Source organism: Motacilla alba, chromosome 5 (genome assembly GCF_015832195.1).
Source record: "Motacilla alba alba isolate MOTALB_02 chromosome 5, Motacilla_alba_V1.0_pri, whole genome shotgun sequence".
Classification (NCBI taxonomy): Eukaryota; Metazoa; Chordata; class Aves; order Passeriformes; family Motacillidae; genus Motacilla; species Motacilla alba.
Genome location: NC_052020.1, coordinates 22,018,746 through 22,029,680, shown reverse-complemented (window position 1 = coordinate 22,029,680; position 10,935 = coordinate 22,018,746). Strand labels below are relative to the sequence as shown.

Below are 10,935 nucleotides of genomic sequence, written 5' to 3'. Positions count from 1 at the left end.
CTCCAGGTCTTACAGAAGCCAAACCCACAACTCAGGGTAAACACACAGCAGCAGCACTCCAGCTCCCCTTAGGGTTCCATGGACACTAATTCAGTGGCTGAATGCAGGCAGCATTTATCGCCACATCCAGGATGATTTTGTAGGGATTATAGAAAGATATCCAGAGGGCACACCTTAGCAAAAAGCTCCGGCGATTCATCACACTGTACCACGAATATTTTGGATTTTCCTTGAAGGAAATTTTGGCAGAATATAGTAATTTAAATTTTGGAAGGGAAGAAAAATGTACTGGCAAGACCAATAAGAGAAGTCATTCTTCTGCAGGTAGGGGAGGAATTAGTCTGCCAAACACCAGAGGTTCCATACATTTTTAGCATCAGCTTTTCCTGAGACCAGAGGATGAATATGGTATTTATAGCATGGAGATTCATGGCATTGAATCACAGCACAAAAGACTGAGGAGGCAAACAAAAGGACTCGGAGGTAAAACTTGGTATGCATAGGACCTGGGTTCTAGAAATTGCTGGAAGAACAGGGATTAAGGTTTATTTACACAAGTTCTGTGCTCTTCTGAGATGAATCATATGACCTTATGTTTGGAAGATGTTGGGAAGAGCTGAATATCTTTGGGGCATGGATATAGGATTAAAGGAATATAAAAAACATTCTGTCACCTGGACAAGCAACTCAGGTATGTGGACAACCATCACATGGATTTACAGAAACTGTGATCTAGCAGGTGATCAAACAGATTTTAAATCTGTGGATCCTGGTTCTGCTCCTGATTTAAACAATATTGTGCAAATTGCTTCACTGCTCTGTCTTGCCTTTGCTTTACATACTTAAAAACCTTTGGGTAAAGCATGCCTGGATACAACCTGCTATAGCAGCATCATGAACTTCATCAGCAGCACATCCAGACACCTTAGCAATAATGATAATTGAATGTGTTCTGTAAAGACCACACTGATTAGTACATTAGAGAAAAATGGGAGAGACACTTAGCAGGATGCTAGGAGACAAGGGAGGGAGGGAGAGAAACATCCCTAGCTGAGTGTGCAAAATAAAATGGGATTATCAGGTTGACTCAGAGCATTTATGCTTTGCTCACTGAAACATCATTATCTTCACTTTATGAACAGAGACTTGACAGAAACAAAATGCTATCAAGTGAGGCCAAAAGCAAACTTCCTTTGTGTGACTGGTCTGGGACACATGTTCCCATGTTCTCTGCTAATAAGAGAAGGAAAGCATGTGGAAGCTGAGTTCTGCATGGGAAACTCATGTATTGCTTTGGGCACTGGAAGTTATGTGCTGGAACTGATCTCATACATGGGAGACCTCTGGAGGGAAGGCAGAAGCCAGGGAACACTGGGAACATGCTCAGCCCTGCTTCTCCCCAAGGACTGGATTTTGTCATGAATGGACGATTATTTTTGCAAATTGTATGCTTTACTTATGGATGAGAGGACAGTGGTGAATATTGTTTTAGTTTAAGTACAGAAATATCTTTGACATGGTCTCCATGGTATCCTCATAGTCAAACTGATGACATTTTGTTTGACGAGGTAGACAATGAAGAGAAAACCAGAAGGAATGTCTGGACAACCAGCCTAGCGACTGGTTGTCCCTAGGGATCAATATGGGGGACAATGTTTTTTGATGTCAGGTGTTGTCTGTGCTAATAAAATGGACTTTGGGACAGAGTGCACCTCAACGAGTTTGTTGATGGTGCCAAATTTCAGTGTTACAGGACAGGATTGTTATTCAAAGGCACATTGGCAAGCCAGAAAAATGAATCGAGAGCAATTTATTGGAGTTTCAAGAGAAACAAATTCAAAGAGCTTCAGCTGATACAAGATAATCCCCTGCAAAAACAGCAGTTTAGGTATCTATATTTCAGTCAATGATCTCTGTCCTGACCACAGCCAGGGAATTGTTTAACCCAGTCAGGCATTTCTTGACAGTGGACCAGCCGTCTCAGAGGGAGTATGGAAGGAGCTGGACTCATTCCTGCCATCAAATGACTGCTGAATTTGTCTTTTTGTTTTGAATATGTGGAACAGCAGTCAGGATCCCATCAGTCCATTTGAATTCAGTCAGCATGGGCCTAGCTGGAGATATGAGAAACATTTGAAACATATGAGAAAAAAATCCCATTTTTCTTGGCCTGTGGATTTCTTTCTTTCAGTAATATTTCTGAGAAAATAGCATGTTTCTCTAAACAATAATTCAGCCAGAATGGACACTAAACTGCAGCTGTTATCTCAGAATTGGCCACGTGCATATATTACACATTAGTATAATAAACAGTTGATGTAAGCCAGAGTAGAACCAGGCCCTTAGATATTTATCTAAATTAACAGAATCACATTACTGTTTTGATAGCAGATGAATCAAAATGAGTTTCATGTCTTATCACAAGCCTTTTCTCCTTCTCTCCCACTTCTCAAGGAGGTTGTGAGAGAGTGTTTGTATCCCGCCCCTGTTTCCCACACAATTGCTACCTCACCTGTCTTGCACCAGTTGTCTGGAAAAATATGTGGTTTTTTTATCAGTAAAAGTTCAGCTGAGAAAGAAATTATATTTCAGTTTGAATTGCAGGATCCCACCCCATGTGGACACAGGCGTCCTGAATATAACAAACACTTTAGAATTAAATTGCACACTTGGTTCCATATGATTGACTTCCCTGGAATTGTGCTGACAGAAATAAAACCAGAACTCCTCAGATTTCAATTAAGTAGATAAGTTATTGTCTATGCCTCCCTTCCTGTTACTTTGAGAAAAAAAGTCCATTATTAACTCACAAGATGGTCAGACTTGGAAGTCTGCAGTTGTCAGATTCTGTAATATAATATATCTTCTGAAAAGACATTGTCAATACTAAATATAGACATTATGTGAGTCAGAGGGCTGAGGGAGATCAGTGCACTAGGTATGAGCCCCCTTGGTGTTGCCTGGACAACCCAGCTCAAGGCATTGTTTACAGTTTACAGTTGTATTTTGTTCCACACAATGCATTATAGAGGAGTGTGTGTGGAGGCTACTCACTCCCAGTAGCTGGCCACAGGAAGCCAGACCACAGTCACTTGCAAAGACCTGTTGCTATGAAAGTCTCAGGCTGCACATCACCGAAGCACTCTGTAGACTCATTTGGCCTATTTACTTCATTGCAGTGCATACTTAAATTTAAATGGCAGCTAAAAGCCCAGGGTGTTGACCTAATCATCATTCAAGTATTTTTTCTATTGCTTTTCCCTTTCTGTATCTGCTGCTCTAAAGCAGGTCCTGCTTGACTTACTTGGTCTTCTAAGGTGACCCTCTAAAAGGAGAGGGAAAGGCTGTGGATATTGTCTACCTGGACTTCAGTAAAGCCTTTGGCACCATTTCCCATAGCATTCTCCTGTAGAAAGGGGCTGCTTATGGCTTGGATGGGTGCACAGTTCACTGGGTACAAATCTCTTTGGATAGCCAGGCCCACAGAGAGGTGGTGCCTGGAGTTATATCCATCTGGTAGCCCAGTCACAATGGTGCTCCCAGGGCTCAGTGGTGACACCAGTCCTGTTTAATGTCTTTATCAACAACCTGGATAAGGACATTGAGTGTACCCTCAGTTCACAAATCACACCAAGCCGTGTGGGAGTGTTGATTACCAGAGGATAGGGAAGCTCTGCAGAGAGATCAGGGTAGGCTGGATCCACGGACTGAGGCCAGCTGTGTGCAGCTCAACAAGGTGAAGTGTCAGGTCCTGCCCTTGGGTCACAACAACCCCATGTAGCGCTACAGGCTGGGGGAAGTGGGGCTGGAAAGCTGCCCAGCAGAGTAGGACCTAGGAAGGTTGGTCAACAGCTGCTGAACATGAGCCAGCAGTGCCCAGGTGGCCAAGAAGGCCGATGGCATCCTGGCCTGTATCAGCAACAGTGTGGCCAGCAGGAGCAGGACAGTGATTGTCCCCCTGGATTAGATTGGATAACAAGACAAATGTCTTCCCTGATACGTTATGGAGCATTGGAACATGCTGCCCAGAAAGGTGGCTGAGTTTCCATCCCTAGGGGCTTTTAGCAGGTGTGGCACTAAAGCACATGGCTTAGTGGTGGATTTGGCAGGACTGGGTTGGACTTGGTAGTCTTAGAGGTCTTTCCCAACGTAAGTAATAAACTATCTTGCTGTGTAATAGGTTTAGTTTTATCCCCGACACCCTCAATACAAGTGAGAAGCACCAAAGAGCAGGGAAAGAGCACACTACCCTGAGAGAGGTACAGAGCACACTCCTCAGAGAAAGGTACTTCTGTGCTCTTCACAAATATTTGCTATATTTAGGAAATAAAGAAACAAAACAACCCCTACACCATGTCAGAAATCTACTGTATTATTAACTATAATATTTCCTATTATTAATACTTCCTATCCTTCACAGAAAAGAAAATATTTCAGTTCCTGGTTTTTAATCTGCTATAGACCCAACACAAATTTTGTAAATTTTCCATGCAAAGAAAATCCTATTCGTCTATACCCTCAGAAAGCATTAATTCCAAGATGCCAAAATATTGTTCTCAACGTGTTTTCACAGTATTTCAGTATATGAGAGGAACTATGACAACTGCTGACATAAAGCTTAATAGAATAATGGAAATACTCTATTACATTTAATCACTAAGGGCACCTGCTACTTAGTACTGATTGAAGCAACTTATCTTAATTTCTAGATCAAGTGTCTTCCGTTAGTGCCTTAATGAAACAGTGTGACATACAAGAAAAATTACTTTGCTTTGCATATTGCCATTTAGATAATTGGGGGGGGGGGGGGGGAGAAATCAACACAAACAAATATTTCAGTACTTTCCCTGTTTTGTAAACATCTAATTTGCCATAAAAACCCTTTTACAACAGAAGTGTCTCTCGGGTAACTTCACTCTGTGCACAATATGAGCACATTCTTTGGAATGTCCTATTTCAGCACTGTTCAAGCCACCTCATGTTGGCTTCAGGGTAAGTGTAGGCTCCCTCTAGTCCAAAGTAGGAATGCTTTCACCGCCATGCTTTACCAAATTGAAAATAGCTGATTTAGTTAAGCAGGGTCACATCTACATATAGTTAAGGCTTTAAAATGAAGGATCTAGCTTGTCAAAAGCAGGGGAATTTCAGTATGGATGTTAGTAAGCATTACTTCAAAAGCAGAGGCGGGATGACAGGGAGGAACCGTGTAAGGGAGGGATCCAGGCACCAGCAGCAAGGAAGGAGAGTAAGGGGAAGTGGAGTGGTGACAAGAAGGGAAGCAGGAGCTTGCAGGCACCTGGTGCAGGTGCTGAACTGCGTGGGAAGCTCTGTGTGCACAGCCCAGCTCACCGGGAGTGCCCCTGAGGGTGCAGGAGCTAAACAATTCTCAAAATCACTGTACATACTACACAGCTTTTCCGTTTCTCTCTTCCTGTGCCGCTTCTCTCCCTTCCAAGACAATTCCTACAAGGGACAGCAGTTGCATTTTGCCCTCTGCTGCTTTGATTTTGGTCCCATTTCCTACTCTGGTGTGTCCCCTGAGGGCCACTACTACCCTGCTCTTCCCAACCCCACCCTATTTGTGCCCTTTCCTCTCAAGGCTTAATTTCCCTGACTTTGATCATTTAATTGGCTATTTCCCGCTCTCAGCCATTAGCCTGCTTCCCTGTGTGCTGGCCAGCATCCCATTATTAATCCACATTTTGAGAAAAGGGGAAATCAGGACTGAAATGGCACCCGGGAGCACACAACTGTGCTGTAAGGGGGCTGAGTAAGCCACACATCCACTAACACATATTCCTTAATGCACTGTTACCTGAGGCTTTCTAATGAGCACCAATCTTCATCTTCCTTGTCTTAGTCCAGTAGTTTTGCAAGTTCTTGTAGCACCCAAGACTGCGCCATCCGCTGCAAAACACGATGATGAGAGCTTCTACAAGAAAGATTTTGTGGATAAAGATTGTAGCCACTGGCAGTGTCACAAAACAACTCAAATACTTCAGTGTACTGTAGGATAAGGAGCTAAGACCAAAATGAAACCCTTATAAACTAATCACAGATGTGCAACAGCTAGTAAGGAAACCATTTTCTAGTATGTGGGAATCATTGCCATTTCTTGTATTTCAGAGAGGGAGATGCACACAACTTGGAAGAAACTTCCTGAAATGTTGTAAATCCACCTCAAGTTCCTTGTCTACCTTCCAGGTGAATGTCAGACAGTCCTGGTGTCTTTCTCACTTTTCTGATATGAGCTGCCATTTTAATCAAACCCAGCATATTTATAAAGTACCTCCCTAGAAAAACCCACTTTGTAAAAAATTTCCAGCCATTTCTCAAAACAATTATTTGGACTTGGAAAAAATTCCTTTGTGATTCTGATGTCTTCAATCCATGAAGATGGGTGAGGGGAGAATAAAATGAGAGACCACCATAGTTTCTAAGGCAGCAACAGGGAAATAAAAAGATAAGCTGAGATGAAAGGGAAAAAGGAAAGGGAAAACGAAAGAAGAAAGGACCATGGGATGCAGAGTAGTGTGGAGAGCTCATTCTCTTCCTTTGACAGACCAACAGCTAGATTTGTTATGAGAAGGATCAGCCCACCTCACAGCTGCTAAGAACATGAGCTGGGGGATGGAAGGGGAAGCAGAAAAAATAGCAGTTCATTGCCAAGCAGAAATTGCACTGTAAACAGGCTCATGGGAACATGCAAGATGGGATTTGCAGGCACAGCCATGCAAGGTGAAGAAAGAAGTCATATTCTGAAAGGTAGGAAAGGCCACTGAAGACAGTTCAGGTGTTGAGTGTAATCTTCTTTCTTCAGAGTTAATTCACACAATTTGGAAAAGGAAAATTGCAGTAAAAGAAAATGGCAATAAAAGTTATTATTTTTATAGGAGCAGCTACCCTATTGGCGCTTAGCCCCACATTTTTTGGTCTCCCTGACCTTCAGTTGCTTGCTGTCCCTTCAGTGCACTTGGGCAGTGACCCAAGACCAAACCCACAACACACTTGCCACCAGAAAACTCTTTCGTAAAGCACTTCCAACCATTGCAACAAATCCTCTGGACAGTAGATTTCACGGGTCTGCTAATTGTGTGTATTTCTGTTTGGGACCATGTAAAAGCACAGACTGTTCATCATTCAAGGTTTTGCTTTGCTGTCGTGATATCACTGTCTGGGACTGATATTTTTGGTGATGGCCAGAAACAGCAATAACATACTTTTCCTCATGTTTTGATTACACAGGAAGAACTTACATGATAACACTGCTTGAAGTTCAGAAAGAGAACTAGTTAAGTTACTTTAAAATAAATTTCTAAGTAAAAACTTAGAAATTGGGTTTTCAAAACTTTATAAAGAAAATAAACACTTGTAGGAAATTCGATAATTACAAATATTTCTAAAAAGCAGGTAAAATCCCCAACTTCCCTTTTTTTCTCTTTTTTAGTAAGAAAAAATGAAAGTGAGAATAAGAGAAAAAACAGACAAGCTTTAAAAAGTGAATATTCATGTTTAACTTTGAAATTGAATCCTAATCTAAAAACAAAACTATTTTACTATTTTAGACAAATATATGAATGTTTTGTTTATGAAAACACATCTTAGAGGGAAAGAAGCGTGAACAAGACTTTCAAAAAGAACTTTTTAGACAAGGTATGAATTTTCAGATAGTGTCACTATTTCCTATTTTCAATTTAAAAGTCCAGCAGCAGAGATGAAACAATTTTCCCCAGAGAAACACATAACACTGAAGTGCACAATGTGAGAATTGTTTAGAGTCACAGTGATGGGCACCAGCTTTCTGATAGTGTTCTAAGACAACTGGTGGCATTCTGTAAGAAGGGCTTTAAGTTGTGTTTATCTGAACTGACAACAGTTAGAAGTACATTTCATCCTTATCTATCAACCATAAAGCTGATTTAACTGGATAGAGGACCATTTTCATGGAGGGCTGCTGCCCACAGTTGTACTCAGACAAGCAAATACAGACTTCATGTGGCCTGAACCACATGCAGATATTTGCAACAGTGCAAACTGCATGCAGAATGTTTTTCTATCCAGAATGGCAGCACTTTACATTTTCTTGCACATTTTCAGAAGAAAGGAGTCCACAGGGTCAGGACAACAAAGAATTTAACAGAGAGAGTGTCTGCAACAGAGGGAGTGCAATTATTATGAGTTACAACACTGTCAGGATTAACATGTCTTTTTAACAAAATGTGCAAAGGAATCTCAAGCCATTAAACTGTCTAGCTCCTAGCTATTATATTTGATCCATAAACAGTACCTTCAACAGTACAGTGCCCTCTAGCACTGTAATAAAGTATCAACCATTAGTTAATACTTACCCTCCAAATTGCTACTTAGGAGCCTCTGTAAGTCCTCCCATTCAAAACCTATCAAAAAAGAACAGTTGATTCTGAAAGGGCTGCAGCCCCATTTAGAATCCGTGTTTGACTGTCTTCAGACTGTTAACTCTTCCTCAGCCCCAGGGGAAGCAATACTATCACTCATATTTTACTGGTTTCTAAATTAATGTTGTGATTAATCTTCCCCTGGAGTTTTCATCAGCTCCTTATGACAATGCAGGTTACTCCCTGAAACAGGAATGGCAGTAATTGAGAAGTGGGAGCAGTTTAGGAAATCATGTTTTTGAAATGTGGCTAGGAACAAAGGAACTAGATAAGAAAAGAATTGGAGCGATTGACACCATATTAGACACCATATAGAATTGGCCATTTCTGAGAGTAGTAGCTGGATGTGTAGAACCATAACAAACTACACTCAAATTGGAGTCAGGATGAGCTGAGCTGCCTCCTCACCTCCCCTTGTCAAAATGCAGCTGAACTGTATGTATTAGGCTCTCCTGAGTGTTGGTCAAAAGAGCCAATTTACAGGAGCAGGATCAATCTCAGCTGCTTTGATCCCAGACCCCTAGACTCGAAGATGACAAAGCTCGGTGTAATTTTCTTGTAGAAAAGGACCAGAATATGGCATGGAAAACTAATTTTAACAATCATAGAATCATAGAGTGCTAAGAGGCTGGAATGGACCTCAAAGATCCTCTAGTCTCACCTGCCCTGCCATGTGCAGGGACATCCCAGGTTGTGGGTAAGACTCAAGGCCCTATCCAAACAAATTCACTCTTGAGGCGTGTAGAGTAATGGACCACAGATCGATAACTCCACTCTTAAATGGTCCCAATGGCTAAGAAGGAGCTTATCAGAAAACAAATTATAGCTGTGTACTGCAGTCATTGGGCAAAGCAATGGGTGCCAGCTTTTCAAGAGGAATTAGGGAAAAGCAAGGAAATACCAAAGGCCTTTGATACGTAGTCCTATGTTGCAAAGCCACAGCAAGGAGGCACCAGGCAGGGAACATCCATGTCCACACTCTGCTGACTTCTACTGCTGCCCAGGGGGACAGCTGAGGGTCTGTAGCAGTGTGGATACAGTAAAACCAGTGGGTTTGGTGAGCTGTGTGGCAGCTCAAGTGCCTGATTTCATGCTATGTGTCTGTTTGCAGGGTTAAACAAATGTAATACTCACTACATAATAAACTTTGTTCTTCAGTGAGGCACTTCTAACTGCTTCTTGAGTTGCTGGTCCTGCCTTAAAGTTCTATGGAACTTCAAGCTTCTCCCATGTTCATGTTCTTGGTATTTAGAACTTCTTTGTAGATACAGGCATGGACCTTATAATTGCAGTCACACAGAACCGCTCACCCAGGTTCTGCTGCATGGAAAGGGGGCTACAGAGACAGAAGAAGTTCTGTGCCTTTCCCCAGGCACTTATTTTGGCAAGATACATTAGGCTGTGCCTTTGAGCTCCCATCAGTACTTTTCCCCAGTCCTGTTTTGACTGTAGTGGACACCCCAAGTGACCAAAGAGGAATGGACGAGATAGCACACAGAAAAAGGAGATATTTTCCCACCTTTTATTCCAAATATCTATGATATGGATGTCATGCACAGCAGATTATATCTATGCCTAAAAGCAGCGAGCCACTTGAGGGAAATTGCGCTAATTAAGTGTACAGGCTGATTGTTGTCTCACTCAGTTCCTGTCAGTTCTGCCCTGAAAGAGGACACAAAGAAGAGATTGTGGGGACTTCAAGAAGCATGGATGAGTTTTTCCCGCAGTTTAGGATACTTACATGTTGGAAAGTCAGGAATCAGTTCACTTGCTGTTTTCTTCCTCCCTTACCTGCTTCATCTTAGAAGTCAGGGCCTGTTACTCCAAGCAAAGTCCATTCAGTCAGTGTGGTGGGAACTCTTGGCAGTCAAGAGAATTCCTGAGCAGCAGGAGTCAGTCATCCCCAGGTAGCCAGCTACTCCTTTTGGAAAAGGACACACAGTTCGGCCCAGGGGCGCTAGCATTGGAATCTGGGGGATTAGGTGGAATGCAGAATATGACAAGGGTTTTGGAAGCAAGAAAGGGAATCACAGCCAGACAATCCCTCCTCACATGGCCTCCTTCTATCTCCTTCAGTGGCCTGTAAGACGCTTTTGTTTCAGCCTTTGTTTTCAGTCTCTTTGGTCAGAAAAAAAAAGGAGCAGCTGGAAAATCCTTTTCTAAAGGCTGTGGAAAAGTAAGTTTGGTCCAGCTCACATGGAAGGCAACCAGAGCAATTCCTATTTTTTGCTGGAAGTCTTCTCTCACATGAACTGCAAGATCTCTGAAGTGCTGTCAGTGTTATTTGGGAATAAAAACCATAAGGAAGTTCTATTTTAAAATACTCTATGTGTAGAACCTTGTGAATACATGTGCAGAACACTCTGAATTACTGTACCTATTGTGCAGTTTGCATCATTAATGCATTGAGGCTGGGGCTGCTGTTAACTGACTTTCCATTAACCCAATACATTTAAACAATCCCACAAAAGGCACATATGACCTCTCAAAACACTTTATCACATGGAACTATTTTGAAAAA

General features: G+C 42.0%; 1 long non-coding RNA gene across 1 annotated transcript; it reads right to left on the bottom strand.

Moving 5' to 3' along the window:
* Positions 1-336: 336 nt before the first annotated feature.
* On the bottom strand, positions 337-8,693 carry LOC119701306. Its single transcript, XR_005257059.1, has 3 exons — positions 8,349-8,693; positions 5,816-5,932; positions 337-2,114 (listed from the first exon to the last, which is right to left on the bottom strand). It is a non-coding gene; the product is annotated as an uncharacterized LOC119701306 (long non-coding RNA).
* Positions 8,694-10,935: the final 2,242 nt, after the last annotated feature.